General features: G+C 46.9%; 1 long non-coding RNA gene across 1 annotated transcript; it reads left to right on the top strand.

Annotated features, from left to right (window-relative positions):
- The first annotated feature begins 3,822 nt into the window (after nt 1–3,822).
- LOC140391404 (uncharacterized) lies at nt 3,823–21,350 on the top strand. The gene is made up of 2 exons (XR_011935047.1): nt 3,823–3,961; nt 20,663–21,350. It is a non-coding gene; the product is annotated as an uncharacterized lncRNA (long non-coding RNA).
- Nucleotides 21,351–21,888: the final 538 nt, after the last annotated feature.

Genomic DNA, 21,888 nt, shown 5'->3' with positions numbered 1-21,888 from the left:
CCTGACTTGAGTCTTGGAGGACAGGCTTTGGGGAATCAGGAGGGGAGTTACTGTCTGCAGAATTCTCAGCCTCTGACTTGCTCGTGCAATCAGTGTATTTATATGGCTGGTCCAGTTCAGTTTCTGGTCAATGGTAAACTCAAGGGTTTTGATATTGGAGGATTCAGCACTGGTAATGCCATTGAATGGCGAGGGTAGATGTTTAGATTCTGTCTTGTTGGAACTGGTCATTGCATGGTATTTGGAATGTTTGTCCACTTAGCCCCATACTCAATCCCATTGTTCACCCAAAATAAAATTATTTCCTCTGTGTCTCTCTGTGTCCTCCATTCTCTTTTATCCTCTGTAGTATATATCTTCTTTGATGGAATTTTGCACAGAGCAAAAGACAGTCCCTTCCAGTGAAAATGTTAGGGGCAATCCCAGCCTGCCCTGTCGACTTGCCTTGCAGCAATTTAATGGCCGGCAGGACAGCACGGGCATGAGCATGGTGTCACAGTGGTTAGCACTGCTGTCTCACAGCTCTAGGAACCCGGGTTCAATTCTGGCCTCGAGTGACTGTCTGTGTGGAGTTTGCACTTTCTCCCCATGTGTGCGTGTGTTTCCTCCGGATGCTCCGGTTTCTTCCCACAGTCCAAAGATGTGCAGGTTAGGTGGATTGGCCATGATAAATTGACCTTAGTGTCCAAAGGTTTGTTGAGGTTATAGGGATAGGGTGGAGGCATGGGCTTAAGTAGAGTGTTCTTTCAAGGGCTGGTGTTGACTCGATGGGCCAAATGTCCTCCTTGTGCACAGCAAATTCTATGAAATTAAGTGTCTTAAGATGGGCCTTCCAACGGCTGGCAGCACTCTGGTCTCAGCAGTGCCACATGGAACAGTGGTCACTGCTGGGACTACATTCTGTCCCCAACACAGATGTTTTCTGGAGAGGATATTGAATTAAAGAGTGATGTATCACTGGGGCCAGGCTGCCGGGCCCTGGCAAGAGGGGTGAGGAGGGTGGGGGCCATGATTAGCAAGCCAGGGGGTAGAAGAGAAACCTGGGAAGATTAACGTTTGAGTCATCTTTGATGGACCTAGAGGAACTGTAAAGGAACCACCCCTGCATTAATCACCACCAGCCAGATCAGCGAAACCTGCCCGGCTTCACACCTGGTACCAGCCTCCGCCCAGAGTGGGAAAAACTGCAGCAAGGTTGGGAAGATGCCCTGAAATGGCTAATAATTCACCACTTAAGGACTTCTATTTGTCCTTGGCAAGCCTTAGGTTTCCACCACCATGTGAGAAATTGTAGTGAGGCAGGAGAAGGCAGGTTAGTGCCAGGATTGGCTTCATGGCATCTGCTCAATTTCACACCCAATGCCCTTCTGGTAATCCCCCACCCCCAAGGGAGTGTAAATTCATCTCTCTGTATCTACCGCACTGCACCAATCTCTTTCTGTCACTGTCACTCTTTGCTAATTGCAACTATTACCTGGGAATAGAATTGTCAGCTATTAAGCCATTAACTAATAGTGATTTTCACATTCTTTAAGAATAAAACATTTATGGTACCACTTTGGCCTTTCTAAATGCTTGTTTATTTTAAAATTCACCGAACAGATATTGATCACAGTTTGGAGAATGGAGTGACTGCATTCAGTGACTGTCACTGACTCGAAACGTATAAAAATAAAGTTCACATGGAGTTCAATGACAAGGAGCTTATTGGTTTCACAGGGATTTATTAATTTTCTGTGTCCTGCACCTATCGTGGAGAGTAATTGCTCAGGGATAGGTGAGTGGCAGATATTTTCCACATGTACCTGTTGTCTAGTAAATCTGCTGATAGCACAACCTTGGAAAATCCAATTTCATCACAGGACACTTGAATTTTTAAATACATCCAAGAACTTGTTAGCTTATACTGAAAATGACTGAGAATGGCAAAGGAAATAAATTGATGTCAGTCTCTTGGAAATGATTCAAGCCCGAGTATATCTGTTAGGTGAGACATTTTCCATATCTTGCGCACTGGGTTTATTGCAATGTATAAATTAGCTGCACACGTTGAATATAGAAATGAATATTTTCTCCCTATGCATTTTAAAAAACAGTAGCATCTTGCAAGAAGATAAATGACAAGCCTAAGTTAGCTTTCAATAATCTATCCACACAGCAGACTATTAATAATATTAAAGTCTTCAGTGATCCATGCATCAGGGGAATGTTATATTGCAACCCCATGAATGTGTTACTCCCAGCTGAAGTGGAACTCTGTCCCTGTGATGTCAACCACTGAAAAATGGCACAGGGCATCAAAATAAGTTCTTAATATCTCTCATCTGCCAAGATTGACTAGTGGTATCATTTATTGCTCTGAGCAAGTTAGATTAGACATTTCTGTCACTGACAATAGATCATAGGAGAGGTCTCAAACTTTGGAAGCTTGCAATACGCTGGCCTGCACAGTCTAATTTCTACAGCATAAAACATGCCCCATGGAAACCTCACCAAAACTGGCTCATCTCCTTCAAATTTAAGACACTCCTGCTTGTGGATGATGGAAGTGTCGCTGCACAATATTGCATTTTTCTCCCTTTCTCAGAGCACTGTGAAGGCAGTTTTCTCTTTAAAATACCTCCAAGAACTTGTGTTAGGTCTGGACCATATCAATGAAGATTTAGTGTTTTTAATTGATTTTTTTTTGACAAGATTCTGAGCCATCAAGGGAGACCTTCAGGAAGAAACATTACAGCTTTAAAATATGTAATCCTGCAACCTCCATGCATTATTCAAAACGCACAAAGAATGAGTAAGACTAATGTGTCTAATTATAAACCAGCATTTTATCTGATAGAAGCGCATTATCAAGAAATTTGATTTTGATTGGCCAAATTGAACACACAAATAAAAAATCTGGAATTGCGAACCAGCAGCTATTGGATGATTTTATGTGAAGTAGAATGATGGTTACATGGAAGACAGTTTTTTTTTTGTAATAGTATTCAAGGCTTTGTGTCGCATATTTTAAGATACTGGTATCACCCCCTTCCCCCCACCCCCACCCCCCCCCCCCCCCCCCCCGTCCTCCGCACCACCCTACTACCCCACTCCCCAACCTTTCAGCATTATTTATTCACTCTGTTTAGTTTGCTTTACAGGCTGTGGCAGTGCACACAGGGCAGGCCTATTGAACCACGGCATAATAGATGTAATACATCAATATATTTGAACTGAACAGCTTTAATTAGGCCTTGCAGGTCATTTCATCAATTCAGTCGAGTACCTTTGGGATTGGGATAATACCTTGCCAGCTGTAGTGCATGTGAATTACAGCACTCAAGCACAGCTCTGCTAGCTACACTGCAAGGTTAGAGAATGAAATGCTAATTTATGGTTAAATGCACATTGCGGTCCAATACTAAAGTTCACGATTTGGCTTCAAGATGACATCATTGATTATAAATTTATGGTTCCTCCATTTCCTGTTCTTTAGCTGAAACAGTTTTGCACACATCAAACAAACCCCCTGAACCATGTTTGAATTCTCTCGTTGTAATGCTGTAATTTTGCAGCTGTAGCTTGAATAAATTACTGTTTGATTTTGTGCAGAAAGAAAAAACAATCGTTTTGGAAGCACCCTCAATTGAAAACAATAATTTTATTCCCGTAATGTGAAGCAGGCAACTGCATCCGTTGTAGTATAAACTCAAAAGATCATGAACATCCTGCAACCTAAAATAATTAAATCAACCTGCCACATATATTTGCATGCTATGTCAAACCTGTTACATCTTGGATTGGTTTGGACATGTAGGAATAACTGCCACATTTTTGGACTGCTGGACATAGTCTGCTCGAGAGGGTTAATGTTTTATTGAATAGGTTGAAAAATAAACCAGCAGTATAATGGTGGTTCGACAAGTCACTCTTCTGCGTGTCAAAGAATGAGTGGATCTCCGAAGCTTTTTATTGTAAGGTGAGATCAAGACACAGGTACAATCTATTCTGTAATGATTTTTTAAATCAATCTGAAAATGTGACAAATTTCCAAACGTCTCAGCAGGGTCTCTGCTGGAAAGTGAGTTTGGCTGGACAAGACCTGGGCTCCCCTCTGTTTCTCTCAGTGGGGAATAGACTAGAATTATAGAATCACACAGCTCAAATGGAGGTTCTTCATCCCATCATTCGGTTAGTCCCATTTTCCCATTCAATCAATACAGTCCTGCACGTTCTTTTTCCTTTTCAAACATTTCTCTAAGTCCCTTTTGAAAGTTGTTATTGAATCCGCTTTCACCTTCAAGAAGTGCATTCCAGATCATAACAACTTGCTACATATTAAAAAATTGTCATCTCCATTTTCTCTTTGCCAAATATGTTAAATCTGTAACCTTTGGTTACCAACCCTCTTGCCAGAAGAAACATTTTCTTCTTACTTATTATGTCAAAACTCCTCATAATTTTGAACTCCTTTATTAATTTTGAATGCCTTCAGCGAGAACAGTCCCAGCTTCTTCAGTCTTTGCACATAATTTAGATCCTTCATCTATGGTTACATTTCAGTGGATTGTCTCTACATCCTGCTGACCTTGTTTTAGTATTCCCATGTACACCAGTGTGAAGTAAGGGAATGGGCGAGGGCCAGTGAGCAGAAAAGACATTTCCAGGCGAAAAACTATCACACTGGCATTTCAGGGCTTCGGCGGAAGCACAGACACTCACTTGTGGAAAGGTGTGATTGAATAGCTGCACTGCCACCATGACAGTCTTGCTGGGACAAGTGTCGAAAGGTATAGCCAGGCAGGGAGTCTTCAGTTATGGGGAAGGTGTCATTAACTCCTCAGCCAGATTCTGTCAGGGGTATGACGTTAATGAAATCATCTACCATAAATTCATGAACGATAAGGGCCTTGTGCACATGTGAACCGACGTTCTGGAGGGAGATGCAGAGTGGGGTGATGAGGACTGGTAGAGTCCACAGGATCAGCAGCAGAAGGGATGTGTTGGCTGGGAAAGAAATTGGCAAAATTAGCTCCCACTGGGTGTGCTGGGCAGGAAGTGCGCAAGAGTGTAAGATGGGGCCATTGGAGTCTCTGACTGTAATGAAGCAGCGCCTACGGCCTCAAGAGCCCTTCAGATGAAGTACACAGGGGAAGCTTTAGGCTTATCTAAGTGGGAGTTTTAAGCCTGGTTGGTGAGGAGACAGTATGATGGTCGAAGAGTACTGAAGGTCTGGGGTAGAGGTTTGAGAGGGAGGAGTCACGTGGAGAGGAGAAATTAAGGCAGGCATGACAATAGATGAGAATGGTCCAGGAAGGGTAAAGAGAAAAGAAGCAAAATAAAATATTGAAATATAGTTATTGTTGTGATATAGGAAACAAGGCGGCCAAACTTCCCACAGCAAAGTTCCACAAATGGCAGTGAGATAGAGGACTAAGATAATCTGTTTAGTTGTGGGTTCAGGGATAACTATTAGCTGGGCTACCTTCGGTGAAATAATAAAATGGGTGGGATTCTCAGGTCCCTCTTTGGCGTTTTTTCTGGTGGCACAGGTGGCTCGCCATCGACGGTTGGTGGGATCGTCCACTGCCGCTGATGTCTAGAGCATTTTGTGTGGCTCGCCCGTCCTACCTCCTGGTGGCCCAATGTTTTTACCTTGGTTTAGAATTTCACCTGAAAGGTGGCAGCCCTGACTGCAAAACTGAGGGGGTAATATACTGAAGTGTCAGGCTGGATAGTGTGCTCAGGTTTCTGCCATGGGGCTTGGACCCATAACATTTTTGGCTCAAAAGGCGAGAATGCTAACCCTGAGATGGTGAGGGGACATAAATGTGGGTGAAAGACACTGAAACACAGGGAGCAATGTTAATTTACTGCACACAATGAGTGGTGGGTGGAAAATTTCAAATGTCATCCATGAGATACCCGAATAATTTTTGATAGTTGAGTTTCATTTAAAATTTGACTGATGGGTTGTCTGTACTTTTCTCGGCCTGACCGTTTCTAGCACTGGTAGACAGCTCAACATTTAGAGGAGTGGGATATCTGGACACGTATTTCAAGCAACCTTACATCCCATAAAGATGATCCAGAATACTGCCCCCAACACAAAGAACAATCCATTTCTGCAAAGCAACTGTAGAGATCAAAAGGAGGTCCTCCACCATTCAGATGGGGAATGAGATTTCAGCCAAAAAGCTTGCAAAACTAGCCACGCACAATGCCAATGAATTTGGTATAATTTCAAGGACCACCTCAACTTTCCAATATGGAAAGAAATTATGCAAACAACAGAGATGAGATCGACTGTTATCTGTTATTTTCGCAAATGAGCAGAGGCCAAATTCAAAAGCATGTGTGACTAATTTCCCTTATCTTTTACCAAAGAAAGGGCCATGGGGGTTTGTCCTCACTTTCCATTCCACCAGCCTCCACATCTAAAGGATCATCCTCTGCCATTTCTGCTCCCTCCAGCATGATGCCGCCACCAAACGCATCATACCCACCCCTCGCCTGCCAGCATTCTGAAAGGTCATACCCTCCGTGATACCCTAATCCACTCCCCTATCACTCCCAACACCTTTCCCCTTCCCAAAGCACCTTCCCAAGTAATCATAGGAGGTGTGACACCTCCTGTACGTTTCTCCTGTTGTTCTCCCCTCGCTGTCCAGGGCCCCAAACACGTCTAAGTGAAGCAGAGATATACTTCTACGTCTTTCAGTTTCCTATACAGGATTCACAGTTTACAATCTAAATTGCGGGAACTGCGGACTGGTGATTACTTTACGGAACACCATCGCTCAGTCTGCAAGTGTTACCCTGGCCATTCAGTTGCTTGCCATTTTAATTCATCGCCGTGCTCACATTTTTGACCTGGGCATGATGTTGTATTCTAATAAAGCTCAATACAAGCTCAAGGCCCTGTTCACTTTTTGTTTTTGAGGCACAAGTTAAGTGTTTCTGCACCAGCAGCTAGGAAGGATGCAAAATGGTAGAATTCTGAAGTAAAAACTTTGGCAGGCTTGCATTGTGGGCCGGCTCAGTGCCATTGTTAGACAATTAGGTCTTAGACTTCGGTGTTGTGAGTTAATAGAGCCAATTGTGTAATCATTCCATGGTAGTATTACCAGGGATTAAAGCTGATGCGCTGAATGTTTCTAATGCAGCATTGGAATATAACTGGAGAAAACACTGAGTGTGACCTTGGTGATTTAAGCATATGGATGTGATCATACACTGGAGGGCCTTCTCAGGTCATTATCTTAATATATAGAAAACTATTGAAACAGCTTTGACTGGTACAACCACAAGGTGACAAAGGTGGAATGAACTAGTTTGATGAGTGATGATGAGCAATCAAAATTCACTTTCAGCCGAATGCATTTAATGCAATTGCCGTTGAAGAATAATATTGTTGAGTGCAAATATGCTCTGGTAGATTCTCTCAATTTGTTACGACAGGCGAAGACGAGAAAGGCATAGCAAAGTGCAATTGAAGGGCAGATTTTAGAAGTCCTCGTTCATTGAAAAGTACGTTACATGCTATGAGGATGTACATACCAGGAAAGCTCTGTCCCCAGCTCTTTAACGCTGAGGTCATACAATGAGAAATACCTTTCTGTGTGAAAGGGCTCAGGGAACGTAACCTGGAGGGAAACATGCGATTCTAATACACAATTAATTTGATGAGTTTTGGTAATAAATTCTTATGTTGGTCTTTTTCAAGCATATTTTAATGTGATTCAATTAGATGCGACAAACTTGGAGAAGCATGTGCGATTGTTAGTGAGTATAAATTAAAACCTGACATCACAACCATTTCACTATACTCCAGGTACTATTGCTATCAGCCACATCTTGATTACAGTTTCCAATGAGCCCTTTGATTTTCAGCATTATAATTTTATGTGTAGGTGGAGGAAAATGAAGAACTGAACCACATAACATAACAAAGGCCGTTTAAATCTCTCACATAGTAAAACACCATTGCTGTGTTCTGTGTGCAATGCTTCAATACAGAATATTTTTGAAATTCATGACCCATGATATTTATTATCCTAACAAATGCTGAGCAAAAAACAATTCCTGGTGAAATACAGATAATTAATAGATTTTCGGCTACATTTAATAGTTGCCACAATGTTAAATAACAGTATTTTCTATTTTAATGATCTTCCAAAAGCCTAAATTCCTTATTCTTGTACCAAATAATTATTTACTCCTGAACAGATCTATGGAAAGCTCAAGGCGGTCCTAGATTTGTCTATTACTCCATATGGGAGGCTTTTGTTTTGTTACACCTTTCTCACACACTTGGACAGCTACATGAAAAGTCTGATATGTGTCGATGAACTACCTCTAATCGCTGACCTCTTCTTTTCTCTATTGCAACATTTCTTATCTTTCTCGAAGCACGGGTCATCACTCCCCTGAAGTCCTATCTCGGTCTTCCTAAGCTGCACATTTACGGTGCTCACTTAATTCAGCAAGAATTTTGTCTCTCAAAGAGCAGTGAATCTTTGCAACTTTTACCCCAGGAAGCTGTCGAGGCCGAGTTCTTGAACACATTGAAACTGTAGGGGAATTAAGGGTTGCGGAGATAAGTCATACCTCTGTCTTTCCTCCCTCCTACCACTTTCAGGGCTTTTTGATGGCCTTGTTTTATGATGCATGAATGCAAGATTTGGAACAGAATCTCCTTATTCTTTAATGCAAAGAGGGCTCTGCCCTGAAATTTTGGATCTCATAATCCACCTTCAAAAGTCACACTCAGACCACAGATACAGACTCTGCCAGTTACAATTGTTGAAAGAGGCAATGATGTTATTCACTGGCCTTGTTACGCTTTCACTCAAGCGAAACGAGGCCGGTGAATAGCGGGAGAGGCCAAAAATTAGACGCACGCCAGGCGCCAAACAGTTTGCAATGCAACCGGCCCGCTCCCATAGGCAAAATCGGTATCTTGCCGTAGCGTGGCGAGAAACCAATTATCACCACTTAAGCCACATTTCCATACAATTAACAATGAAAGTGACAGAAAATTATATTGGTTGTGCACAAAGGTGCGTATTGTGTTTGACAATTCCCCACCCTCCCAATGGTGCTGCTCCCTCGCCCACTTCCACCCCAACACCCAGCCCCCCTCACCCCCTATCTACCCCCCCATCTACTCTCCCCATACCAATCCCCCCTTTGCCTCCTAGCTCTACCGCTATGTCTACGTGTGTCCCCAAGATGCTTCCCACATCCCATGGCTCTCGATGCCACTGGTGGGTGTCCTCTGGGGTCTCTGAGGCGGGGGGGCCCCTGTTCACTTGTCAGCGGCACATGCACAGCCATTCTGTGTAGTGTGTTACAAGAACACATTGTATTTTTGTCCAGTGTCTTCTAGGACCTCAAAGCAAGACTTACTCCTTACTGCCATATGAGGAATGATTAAGCAGGTTGGGTCTGTACTCCTTGGATTACAGATGAATGAGAGGTGATATGACAGAAATGTATAAGATGCTGAGGGGGTTAGGCAGGGTAAATGCAAGACACGGCCTCATCAGAGGGGTGGAACACCGGGGAGCTGGTAGCCACTCCATGGAACAGGTCCGGATCCGGGTCGGCACCCGGCACCCCCTCCTCCCGCTCAATGCCTTATGGGCCCTGGGTTCAACTTGGGATGGAGGGGCAGTTGGGTTCGAACCCCGGCTGCCCCTGCATCATCTGACTCTGCCAGCCTGGCAGTTCCCCATGGCTTGCACCATGGTGTACACGCCCCAGCGATGTTCCTCAGTGACTGGGACATGCTCTGCAGCGCTTCGGCAATGCCCACTTGCGATTGGGACAAGCTCGGCAGCGCCTCGGCCATTCCCATCTGAGAGAGGGACATGTCCCACAGAACATCATCACGGTCAGCCTCGTACTGGGTAACATCCCCAGCGAGTCGGATATTCAACCGAGACTCTCAGTCACCGACTGTGTACTGGCCACTCCCTATCATCTCCATCAGCACCGGGTATACCTTTTCCATAGGCTCATATTCAGGCTGGGACTCAGCTGGTTCCTGGGATCCAGCAGACTTTTGACTGCTGCCTTCCTGGGAGTTCCTGCTTCCACCTGATGTGAATTGGCAGCTGTGTGGTGCTCACCAATTGTGCACTGGAAGCCTGGCCACTAACATTTCCCACGGAGTTGCATGTATCTGCGCTGGTGACGGGTGGAGATGACAGCTGTTAAGCCTCTATCGTGCCTTCCTCAGAGCTCTCCCTCAATGGAGAGGGGGCCACTCGGGATGGGCTGGCGCCGTCGGCTGGAGGACCTGCAGGAGAATGGACATGTGGTCAGTGGGAGGGATAGATCAGTCAGTAAAGCAATAACAACTCACGTTTGACAGGTCCTCCGGGTAGAGCCCGATGGTTTCTCACCTCTGCGGCATCCGCCAACCTCCTCATGGGTTAACCACCCTGGCCTTGGCCACCCCAGTCACCTCCAGGGCCCTTTCCTTAAAGGAGATGAGGATTCTTAAGTCTGGCACATAAGACTGGCCACCAGTCTGGGCCCTCTCCCAGTGATTGTGGGAGAGCTTTTCCTGAGGAGACACAGAGTGCGCATCGTTAGCCATACACATGGTTCACAGTGGTGACGGGGGATGTAAAGGAAAGGTTGATGGTGTTGAAGGGAGCGGAGTTTGAAGGGAGTGTTGGGGATCGCATGAAGAGCTGGGGTGTGGATGCTCACGTGGTGGTGGAAAGCTCTCAGGGAGGGGGGCAGGGTGGTAGGTGGGTGGTGGCGTTGATGTGCTGCCCGGTCATGCTCCTGGAACTTACAGCCACCACCACCTCATCCCAGGCAGCACTGGCTGCCCTGTGGCTCACAATCCAGGATGCTTGGGGGACATCTTTCCTAGCCTCCACTGCATCTAGGAGCCTCCCCAGGTCTGCATCCTGCATCCCCAAATCTTGGTACCGGTCAGCTCTGCGCTATTGTTGCGAGTTGACTGTGGTTGGCAGAGCAAGTGCTGCTTAACTGCTACTTGACCTTGTTAGAGGGAGGTTGGCGAGCACGGTACCAGTGAATCGGCTGGCGAGCCTTTATTTGTGTATAGACTGCAGATGGTGTGGCCATGAACCTCAAACCTCACACCCTTTTGTCCTCGCAAACTTCCCCTCAAACAAACTTTCCCTTTTTTGCATTTATGATTTCAGGCACCAAAGAGTTGCTATCTGACCAGCCAGCGATGCCTAAAGATAATGATCCAGAGGAAGTGTAAACCGCTGAAGCAGAAACATCATCACCTCACACTTGCAGTCACCAGTTCAGATATTGGTACCGTGCTTACCTTTGAGGAGAGTACGGGGTTGGGATCAGGATATGGTCCACTGAATATGAATGGGCTGCACAAGGCAGGGGAGGGAAAAGAAAGCAGTGGGAATTTCCACTCCTGCGTTCGGTGGGCAGGAATGGTGGCGGGGCTGGAGACTCGAGGAAGAGTCGCAAAATAGCTTTTACTCTGGTGGGATTTTCTTGCTTGATTGTACCTGCTCCCCACCAATAACGTATTGGGGTTCCCACTAGGTCCTAGCGGGTTTCCCCAATGTATCACCTCCATGTAGGGATCCCCTCCACCACCTCCCCCCACCCATCCCGTCACCGGCGTGGTGTCACATCAGCGGAGTTCGCAACAGGTTTTGAAAAACGGGAAACTGGTTAATGGTCCCCGCCGGGGGTGCACAGTACAGCCCCCAAAGACTGCTCCTGGCACTGCACCGTCAGGAGCAGTGCCTGGGCACTGCACGGGAGGCTTCCGTTGGGGTGGTCAGTGAGGATTGGTTTTCCAGGGAGGCCCCATGTCCATTTGGGAAGGTGGGGGCTTCCCTGTGTCTATGGAGGTTCCCCTTGTGCATGGGAAGGGGCGGGAGTCCGGGGCCGGGATTCTCCCTTCTGGGGACTAAGTCTCCACGCTGGCGGGAAAACCGCCGCCAACCACTCCGGCGTCAACAGCCCCCAAAAGTGCAGAATTCTCCACATTTTCGGGGGCTAGGTAGACGCCGGAGGGGTTGGTGCTGCTCCAGCGGGCACCAAAGGCCGGCGTGATTCTGTGCACGCGCAGACCAGTGACGTATTCACGTGCATGCGCGGGGGGTTCTCTTCTCCGCGCCGGCCCCAAGCAATATGGCGGTGCCCTACAGGGGCCCGGCGCGGAAGAAAGAAGTGCCCCCACGGAACAAGCCCGCCGCAGATTGGTGGGCCCCGATCGCTGGCCAGGCCACCGTGGGGGCCCCCCGTGGTCGGGTCCCCCCACACCCCTCCCGAGGACCGCCCCCGCACACTCACCTGCCAGGTCCCGCCGGTGCGTGAGTTGAATGATTCACGCCGGCGGGACTGGCCAAAAATGGACGGCCGTTCAACCCATCGGGGCCTGGTGAATTGCCGGGGGGGGCGCTGCCAACGGCCCCCGACCGGCATGGCGGGAATCCTGCCGCCGCCTGAATAACGGCGCCAGAGAAAGGGCAGCCGGCGTAGGGGCGGCGGGGCGGGATTCCCGCCCCCCCCCCCGCCCCCCCGGGGATTCTTCAACCCGGCGGGGGGTCAGAGAATCCCGGCTCCTGTGTGCGTTGGGGGAGGGGACGGTCTCCTTGTCCATTTGGGGATCCTTGTTTTCATTTTTATTTTTGTTAAATCGGGCACTCTTCCCAGTCCCTTGAAGGCCAACTTTGCTGGTGAGGCGGGCTCATTCCGTCTCTACCCCGCAAGCGTGATCTTATGCGACCCAGCACCAGCAATCTCTTTATATTAGTTTAAAAAAAGGTGAGAAAACCAGCCTTGGACCTGGTGGGCAGCACATTGCTGAGCCCGCCTGAGTTGACACTTAGTTAAAAAAACAGAATATTACATCCAGCATATGTGACTGGTCCTGGGGGCATTGGGTGGCAGATGAGTTCTGCTGCAGAGGATTCAGTTGAGAACTCTGACAGGGCAGTGCACAGGAAAAGGCTGACCCGCACTGAGAGAGAAATGGTTAGTGCATTGTCAGGCCTGCCAGGCAGCCTGTGGTCACTTCAAAGAAGCATGGAGGAGTCTTTCACCAAGTTGGCAGGGCTTGGAGCCTATCCTTTCCTGCAGAGAAATAGCACGCTAATATTACAGGCTGAGTCGTACTGCAGTGTCTGATGGTCAATGTCTGAGCTTCCACTGTAGCACAAACAGAAACCACCCCATGTCTGAGTGGAAGCTCAGGCTGAGGTGAGGAGATCCCTGCTTGTTGTCATGCAGCAGATCTTGCTGTCATTTTGGCTGCAGAATTCTCAAAGGAGCTTCTCAAAGGTATCACCACAGTCCTGCAATCTATTTTTCAGCAGGATACGAGGATTGCAAAAGCACGACCCTGGAAGCATGAAAGTGGCTCCATGTTTCACAAAACTCTGAATCTCTCTTGCAGTCAGCATTCATGCTCCCACCGTGCCCGAACCTCAGCCAACCATCCCAGTCTGCTGTCACCCATGTTAAAGTAAACTGGGCCCTTAAGTTCCAAAGCTGCACATGGTTTTCCTCCAAGTCCATCTGCAGTCTCCCCCAGTGAACATGATGTGGTGATTCCGGTGTTGGACTGGGGTGGACACAGTAAGAAGTCTTACTACACAAGGTTAAAGTCCAACAGTGTGATGAACGGTTACTGCCTTATAATCATGTAAGGTGATGTCCCCTTTAAGACCAGGCTTGGAACCCTGGGGACTCCGCCTCTGGCTCCGCCCATCTGGGAGCCATACATAAAGGCCTGCCTCATGGTCTGTATAGCAGTCAGCTCTCGTCCAAATCTGTAGCATAGTTATTAGCCTAATAAAGCCTTCTTTACAGTTTAATCTCTAAGCATCATTATTGAGGGTACCTCAATTTATTAGGCTAAACTAGATTCAGGATGGACGCAGGCCTAAAACCAGAGAAGCTCAATCTGGAAGCACGAACGCCGGAGGCAAAGGAAATTTTGAAATACTGGCTGCGGTGCTTCGAGGCCTACCTGGACTCCGCAAAGACTCCCATCCTGGGGCCACGCAAGCTGCGTCTACTCCACGCCCGGGTGAGTCACAGAATCTCCAGGTAGAGAGCGATGCATCAGACATCGCCCTGGCTGCTACCCTCAATCAAGGAGGCAGACCAGTAGCGTTCTTCTCCCGAACCCTCACCGCCTCCGAGATTCGACACTCTGCAGTCGAAAAGGAGGCACAAGCTGTGCGGTGCTGGAGGCACTACCTCACCGGTAGGAGGTTTACCCTCGTCACCGACCAACGGTCGGTCGCCTATATGTTCGATAACACGCAACGGAGCAAAATAAAAAACGATAAAATTTTGAGGTGGAGGATCGAACTCTCCACCTACTCGTACGATATCAAGTATCGTCCAGGGGAGCTCAACGAGCCCCCAGATGCCCTGTCCCGCGGCACATGCGCCAACGCGCAGGAGGACCGCCTGCAAGCCATCCACAATGACCTCTGCCACCCGGGGGTTACCCGGCTCGTCCATTTCATCAAGTCCCGCAACCTACCTTACTCAACCAAGGAGGTCAAGGCCATGGTCAGGGCCTGCCAGGTCTGTGCGGAGTGCAAACCGCACTTCTATCGGCCAGACAAGGTTCGGCTCATGAAGGCCTCGGGCCCCTTTGAGCGACTGAGCGTGGACTTCAAGGGGCCTCTCCCGTCCACCAACCGTTATGCCTATTTCCTCACCATGATCGATGAGTTCTCCCGTTTCCCATTCGCCATTCCCTGCACCGACATGACCTCAGCCACGGTGATTAAGGCACTGCACAGCATCTTCACCCTGTTCGGTTTCCCTGCTTATATCCACAGCGACCGGGGTACATCGTTCATGAGCGATGAACTGCGTCAGTATCTGCTCAGCAAAGGCATCGCCTCGAGCAGAACGACCAGCTATAACCCACGGGGAAACGGGCAGGTGGAGAGGGAGAACGCGACCGTGTGGAAGGCTGTCCTTCTGGCCCTGCGGTCGAGAAATCTCCCAACCACCCGCTGGCAGGAGGTCCTACCCGATGCCCTACACTCCATTAGGTCACTCCTCTGCACGGCCACAAATGAGACCCCTCATGAGCGATTGTTTCTCTTCCCCAGGAAGTCTACCTCCGGGGTCTCGCTTCCACCTTGGCTGATGGCTCCGGGACCTGTTCTTCTCCGGAGGCACGCGAGGAGCCATAAAACGGACCACCTAGTTGAAAAGGTCCGACTGCTCCACGCCAACCCCAGTTACGCCTACGTGGAGTACTCCGACGGCAGGCAAGATACGGTTTCCCTCTGGGATCTGGCGCCCGCTGGATCCTCCACCACAGACGCCCCTTCCCGCACCACTCCCCTGCAGGACCCGTCGCCCCCTACAACACACCCCCTTCCGGCCCTACCACCCGTTGGTGAGCTCCTACCGTGCGCCCCCCCTTTACACACCCCGCCGGCGCCGGCGCCGGCTCCGCTACCCCCGGCCCTGCCTAGTTCCTCTGCCCTGACCCGGACCGAAGCTCCAACCGCTGTGCTCCCGGATGTGCCCTCAACCGGGACGTCCGTGCCCGCCGCACCACCGCCCGAACTGAGGAGATCGAGGAGGACGATCCGGCCGCCGAGACGGATGGACCTATGATGGCACTTCACCCCCGCCGGACTCCTTTTTAAACAGGGGGTGAATGTGATGAACGGTTACTGCCTTATCATCATGTAAGGTGATGTCCCTTTAAGAACAGGCTTGGAACCCTGGGGACTCCGCCTCTGGCTCCGCCCATCTGGGAGCCATACATAAAGGCCTGCCTCATGGTCTGTATAGCAGTCAGCTCTCGTCCAAATCTGTAGCATAGTTATTAGCCTAATAAAGCCTTCTTTACAGTTTAATCTCTATGCATCATTATTGAGGGTACCTCAAACAGGTTTATTTGGAATCACTAGCTTTCGGGGCACAGCTCCTTCATCAAGTGATGCACTCACCTGTTGAAGTAGTTGCGCTCCGAAAGCTAGTGATTCCAAATAAACCTGTTGGACTTTAACATGTTGTTGTAAGACTTCTTACTGTCCAACAGTGAAAATGAACAGTATTCTGTCAGCCATGCTGCAGTCACTGGGGTAGCTCTGTGTACAAACACTTAGACCAGGCAATGGCCCCCATAAAATAGGCACTGAGGGAAAAGCACAGGGTGCATTGTTAAGTTTTGTATACATGGCTAGAAGTGTGGCTGGATAAAGTTGGTATGGAATGTTTTTTTGGCGTGTCTTTTATTTCAGGAATCTACCCAAAGGATGCTGTAGTGGTCGATAGTAGTGGGATGATAGTAGTAGAATGGTCGTACTGGGATGATAAGGTTAAACGACAGTGACCTGGAGATTTTAGGCAGCATTCTCTGGCCTTTTCCGCCGGTGGGATCTTCCAGTCCTGAAGGCAAATCCCCCGGTGGATCCCCCAGCAATGGGGTGGGTGAACATGCAAAATGCCATATAATCAACGGAACTGAAAGATCCTACCAGCGGTCAATAACGAGCCGCCACTGGAAAACACCACTGTGGGAGGGGAACAGGAGGCTGATGAGAGTCTCATGGAAAACCTGCTCATAGAAATGATGTATCACTTGTCCAACTTCTTCTTCCGTTTGTCCTCCTCTTGAGATAGTAGTCTGAGACAGATGACACGGGCTGCGCCCTCATGACAACCTGGTTATAGAGGTTGCAGCAGACAATCAAGATCAGAAGAAACGTTTTTGTGAGTTCTGGAGGGCTCCTCCCCAAGCAGTTCCAGTACAACAACTGCTTCCTCCACAACATGCCAAGTTACAGATTGGCTATCAGTGTGGAAGTGCTGACCATGTGTGGTTACATGGTGGAAGCACATTACAGCAGGTAGTCCTTATCACTGAACAATCACAGATGGCAGATTGGTGTTGAATGAAAACATTGTGACTGCTTCCAGGATAGTGAGATGGTTTGGAAGTGGCCACACACCAATGACATGCTTATGTGGTGGAATTCTTTGTTATTCAGTCCTCATTGAGCTTCAATGCTTGCAGAGCCATGTATATGTATATACCGTGTCTTTAGTGCTGATAAAACATCAGCAGGTGCTTCACTGAAGCATTATAAAGTAAAATACTAGGCCACGTAAAACAATACTCGGGCAGATCGGCAAAAGCTTGGTCAAAGAAATGGATTTTGAGAAGCATCTTAAAGGATACAAGAGAGATAAAGGGTTGGAAAGATTTAGAGAGGGAATTTCAGAGCTTAATGTCGGATGGAAATCTGTAGATTTGCCACAATGGCGCAGTCGAGAAAGCTGATCATCTGGTAGAGTTGGGTGTCATCAGCTTACATGTGAAAACTAACACTGCGTTTTCAGATGATGTTGCCGAGGAGCTGCATACAGATAAGAAATAGGAAGGATCCAAGGATAAATCCTTGAGCACACCAGTGGCAATGGGGAGAATGTATCTGGCGACATAAGGAGGGAATATTATGGTGGGAGAGAATAAATCCCTGGGGAAGCCCTGGAGGATCGGCTCCCTATCATTTTCAACTGTCAGGAAAGTTTACCAACAGCAGGTAAGGGAACAAACAGGTTTCCCGTTACAAGAAAGAAATGACCAGGAGGGGAGGCTTCACTTAAGAGGAAGAGGTCATCAGCCTTCAGTCAGTTTCCCATTGAGGCCATGATGATGATGAAATCATTCACAATAAGTTCATGGATGGCAAGCATTTCACAAATGAATGGACATTCTGACATTTCTCCCTGCGCTATGGGGAAGCTGCGAGCCTGAAAAAGCCATAACAGCTCTCCTCTTGCTTCTCTCCGTTTAAAAGGAAAAAAAATGAAATCCCGTCTCCTGGCACACAGTACCTCACTGACCCCCTGTCTCCAGCGATGGATGGCAAACTAAGATTTACAGTGATGTCACTGGCTCCAGCCTGAAAGAATCTACTGGTCTGGAAACTGAGAGTCACTGTCACCTTAATGGCTACCGTCAGCATTGTCCTCCTCTTGCGCTGTCGCTACTGGTAGAGTTTGATGAGGTGACACTGTTCTACCATAGTGACCTTGGCAGTTACGTTTGACCACCTCCTTGTTGAAGGGTAACTGCCACTGACATGGCTCCTGGCAGAGGATGTCAGAGAAGTTCTCGCTAAAGAATCTCGATGTGCATGATTTCCTGCAGCTGAGAGACCTCCTTCTCCTTTTCCCTGTGAGCAGCTTTTCATTTCCACTGCCTTTGCTCTATCTTTCGTTGATGCTGAAGCCCAAGAGCTTCTGCAGCTCGTGTTCCCATGACTGGGAGCAAAGCATGTTGAAACCATAGGTTATTATTGGCAGAAGAATGTCATCTCCTCAAACCTCTGAATCTAATATTTGGAATGCAGTAGTAAAGAAAGTGGACCAATACCCTTTTATGTCTCCAGTTATTAATGATTCTTTTTGTCTCTCCAGAGGCCTCAAGACTAGATACTTCATATCGATCACAAGGGCAATTAGGGGTGGGCATTAAATGCTGGCCTAGTCATCAACGCCTACATCCCCATAAAAAATATATGTATCCATCGCAAGAAATTCCGCAAAGTGTGTCAGTGCATCATCACCGGCACTCACCGTCCAGTTAGGGAGAGTTTGTTTGAATCAGAGAGCATGAATGAGAATTTGTCAATGGTCGACTCACTTGACAGGGAAACTGAAGGACGTGCTTGTGAAAGAGAAACCTGAAATTCCTGAGCAGAAGCTGAGGACAAATCTGTTTGTATCTTATACACAAATGATGAAGAGCAAGGTGGTGGCACATAAGAGTATTCTGAAATTGCATAGAGGGTAAGACCTACTGACCCACATAACATGCTCCATGCAGTTGGAATGCCTCCCTTGCCCATAGAAAGTGGAATTCACTTCAGCATGTCATGGCTTGCCTCTTTTTTGACCTCCCACCTCCAACCTTTGGGAAGGCTGATGAATAATAAGACCAGTTATTATCCATTCTAAATTTGAAATATGACATATTGTATGTACAGCATGTTTAAGAGGAATTGGTGCCCTTGGACCTTTGGCTCCCAATTCACTCCACCACTTGAGTTTTCTATGAGATTGTTTGCTATGATTAGTCAATAACTCCATTAACATTGTATTGTCAACAATCAGAATAGTAGAAGGTGAACTAAATGGAATTAGATTTTTTTTGTTTAATAATTCCCTTGTTCTTAAAGGTGAGAAGACTCTCCCTTGCCTGCTGACAGATATTATGCCTCCTCAATCACTGTAACCCTGTGCCTTTCAGTCAATATGCACAGGGAACGTATTACAATTATCTAAATGACTTGGCCTCGTAACTAAGGAAAGGTGAGTGGGCTTGTATCAGGCATCACACTCAGAAATATGTGGTTCTGTCGTCTCTGTGATGAGATGATCACATTCTTTCCCTCTTCTCGAATCTTTATATTTGAGTCTTTGTCATATAATCACCTCCATTTTCCTGTGTCGACAATCTGTGCTAAATAACCTAGTCATATCTACCTTAACTAAAGATCTAGTAAAACTGATTCATTCATCTTCGTTCTTCACTTTTCTCGAATAGCAACTAGTTTTATTCAGTCAAGAGTAGATTTTTCATCTTCACGCTTCAGTGGTGTACATTGGCATTTCAACTGTGGTGACTTAATTCAGTCCATTAAAACTAATGTAAAACCCATTGCTTCCTGCACCTAAATTCCTCATATCCACTCCCAATGTGTGAAACCCCTTACTGAGACTGTGAACTTTTATTATCTAACCCAAGGTCTTTCTTGAGGCAGGGTCAACTTTGAAAGGCCCTACCTAACACATTGCTAGGGCCCTCACGTACAGCCGGTTCATGCTAGGCAGTCACAGGTGGGCATCTGACCATTTTCCATCTGAATAAACTGTGCACTCACAATTTCTTGATATGTTACTGGCTTGGGCAAGATTCTACAATGACAGTACATATTTCATATTTAAAAAAAATCTTTCCTTGAGTAAATTAGCAAACATTATCTGCAATTAATTCTCTTTTCACCTATTATTGATGGACTCTGTGTCAATATTTCCTTCTCACATGTCTCCAAGTCATGACTTCACCTGCCATCTCCGATCCTTCACTGTTCCTGTTGCCCTTTACCTCTGTTACATGAACCTATGTGCCCTGTTGCAACCCTTTGCAAACCAATTAGGTAGCCCCTTGTCCACGCACATAGTGAAACCTGGTCCTTTTATTTCATCAGAATTTATTTCTTCTGGCTAAAGTTCAAATAACGGTTTACGGTGAATGAAAAGCTAAATTAGCCGAGTTCAAAAAAAGTGCTACATGCCACAGAGTAAGTAACTTTTAATATATTACCCTGCCTTGGGCTGAAAGCACTGGTAGGATTGAAAAATATCAACCCAGAATTATCACCATTGATTCATTTTTTTTGGAGTAGGACAGACATCAAGGTTTGGGTATTGCACAAATTCTGGTTGCTTCAGGTTCTGCTTTTCCGTGAAAGGATGGAGTTTGTGTTCTTTTGATTAGTGACGTGTCTAAGTCTCTATATGGACTGACACATTTTCCCAATGATTATAAAACCCAAGGTTGCATTTGAGGTGATTTCAGTGACTGACACTCTTTTGTATGCCCTGTGGCAGTAAATTCTGGTAACAATACATAATTCTCTTTTCTCCACAGCTGGCTACTGCTGCGCAATTGACGAGCCACATTTGCACCAGGAAAGCACACAGGCTTGGACTACGTGACTGACTTGAACTACATTTCCATGGCTGGAAAATCACGGGCTGTCATTTACTCCAAATACTATCTTTGTGAGTCCTGTACCTCCCCCCTGCTGTGTCTGACTGTGTAATCAACCCTATTGCGCCAGATTAGTGGAAGGAATAACAGTGATGCTATCAGTGCTTCCCATTATTAAGGAGCAAATTGGACATCAACCTCTGATTTACACACATGCAGTTAAACACAGATCAAGAAGGTACTGTCAAGTTGCTCTGCTTCTCCACAAGCTTTGCAATACCGATATACTGCCAAGAGACAGGTCGTTAAAACACATGAAGGGTGTGACGTTGCTGCATTTACCCACCTGAATGCACTCCAGAAAAAGCCAAGGCTGGTCCATTCTGCAAATTTTGTCTTAATTAATGCCAAACCATCTATTAGCTTTTAGCAATGAACTTTTACAAGTGTGAGATCTTCTTCCTTCAGATTTTAATTATTGGTGGAACTTTTCACAAAACGTGAAATAATTTGTATGAACTTATTTTATGTCTGTTTTATTCCTCTCTTTCCTCCATCTTTCTTTTCCCCTCTTTCGTTTAATTTTTGTGCATGATTTTATCTTGAATTAAATATTTTAAATTAACATTCTGGTTTTGAATCTGTGGCGGGATTTTCCAGCCCGCCAATAGTAGGAGTCATCACTGGTGGGACTGGTAACATTTGGAGAAAGGCCAGATTTTGGCCACTCTCCTAACGTGTGAATGAGGAATCTTCAATTTGTTTGGATGGTGAAACATGCTGGACTGTATTCTGTGCTAATGACGAAAGCCACAGCAGTGGAATAGGAAGGGGGTGTCATTTTTGTTTCAAAACTGAGTGAGAGACGGGGAAATGTCTGGCAGACCTTCCAGCGGAATGATGCCAACCAGGTGCAGAAAGTGGATGAGATCCTTCCGGCCATGAGTCTGGTGGGGATGCACATGGCTTCCTCCATTGAAGACCTAATTCCAGCAGACTAGTCAGTGGATGCTGGAGATATGTGCAGACCTGCTAGCCATCGTCTTGTCCGTGGTCTCTATGCAATATTGGCAGGAGGAGATGGGAACAAGATACCTGGATTCTCCTCCAGGTCTTTCCCTTCACTTGTGAGAAAGGAGGTACAAGTGTGCCTTGCAAGGGAG

The sequence above is a fragment of the Scyliorhinus torazame genome, chromosome 15, assembly GCF_047496885.1.
Source record: "Scyliorhinus torazame isolate Kashiwa2021f chromosome 15, sScyTor2.1, whole genome shotgun sequence".
Taxonomy (NCBI): Eukaryota; Metazoa; Chordata; class Chondrichthyes; order Carcharhiniformes; family Scyliorhinidae; genus Scyliorhinus; species Scyliorhinus torazame.
The sequence above is the reverse complement of the archived record's forward strand: the minus strand, read 5'-3'. Positions and strand labels throughout refer to the sequence as shown.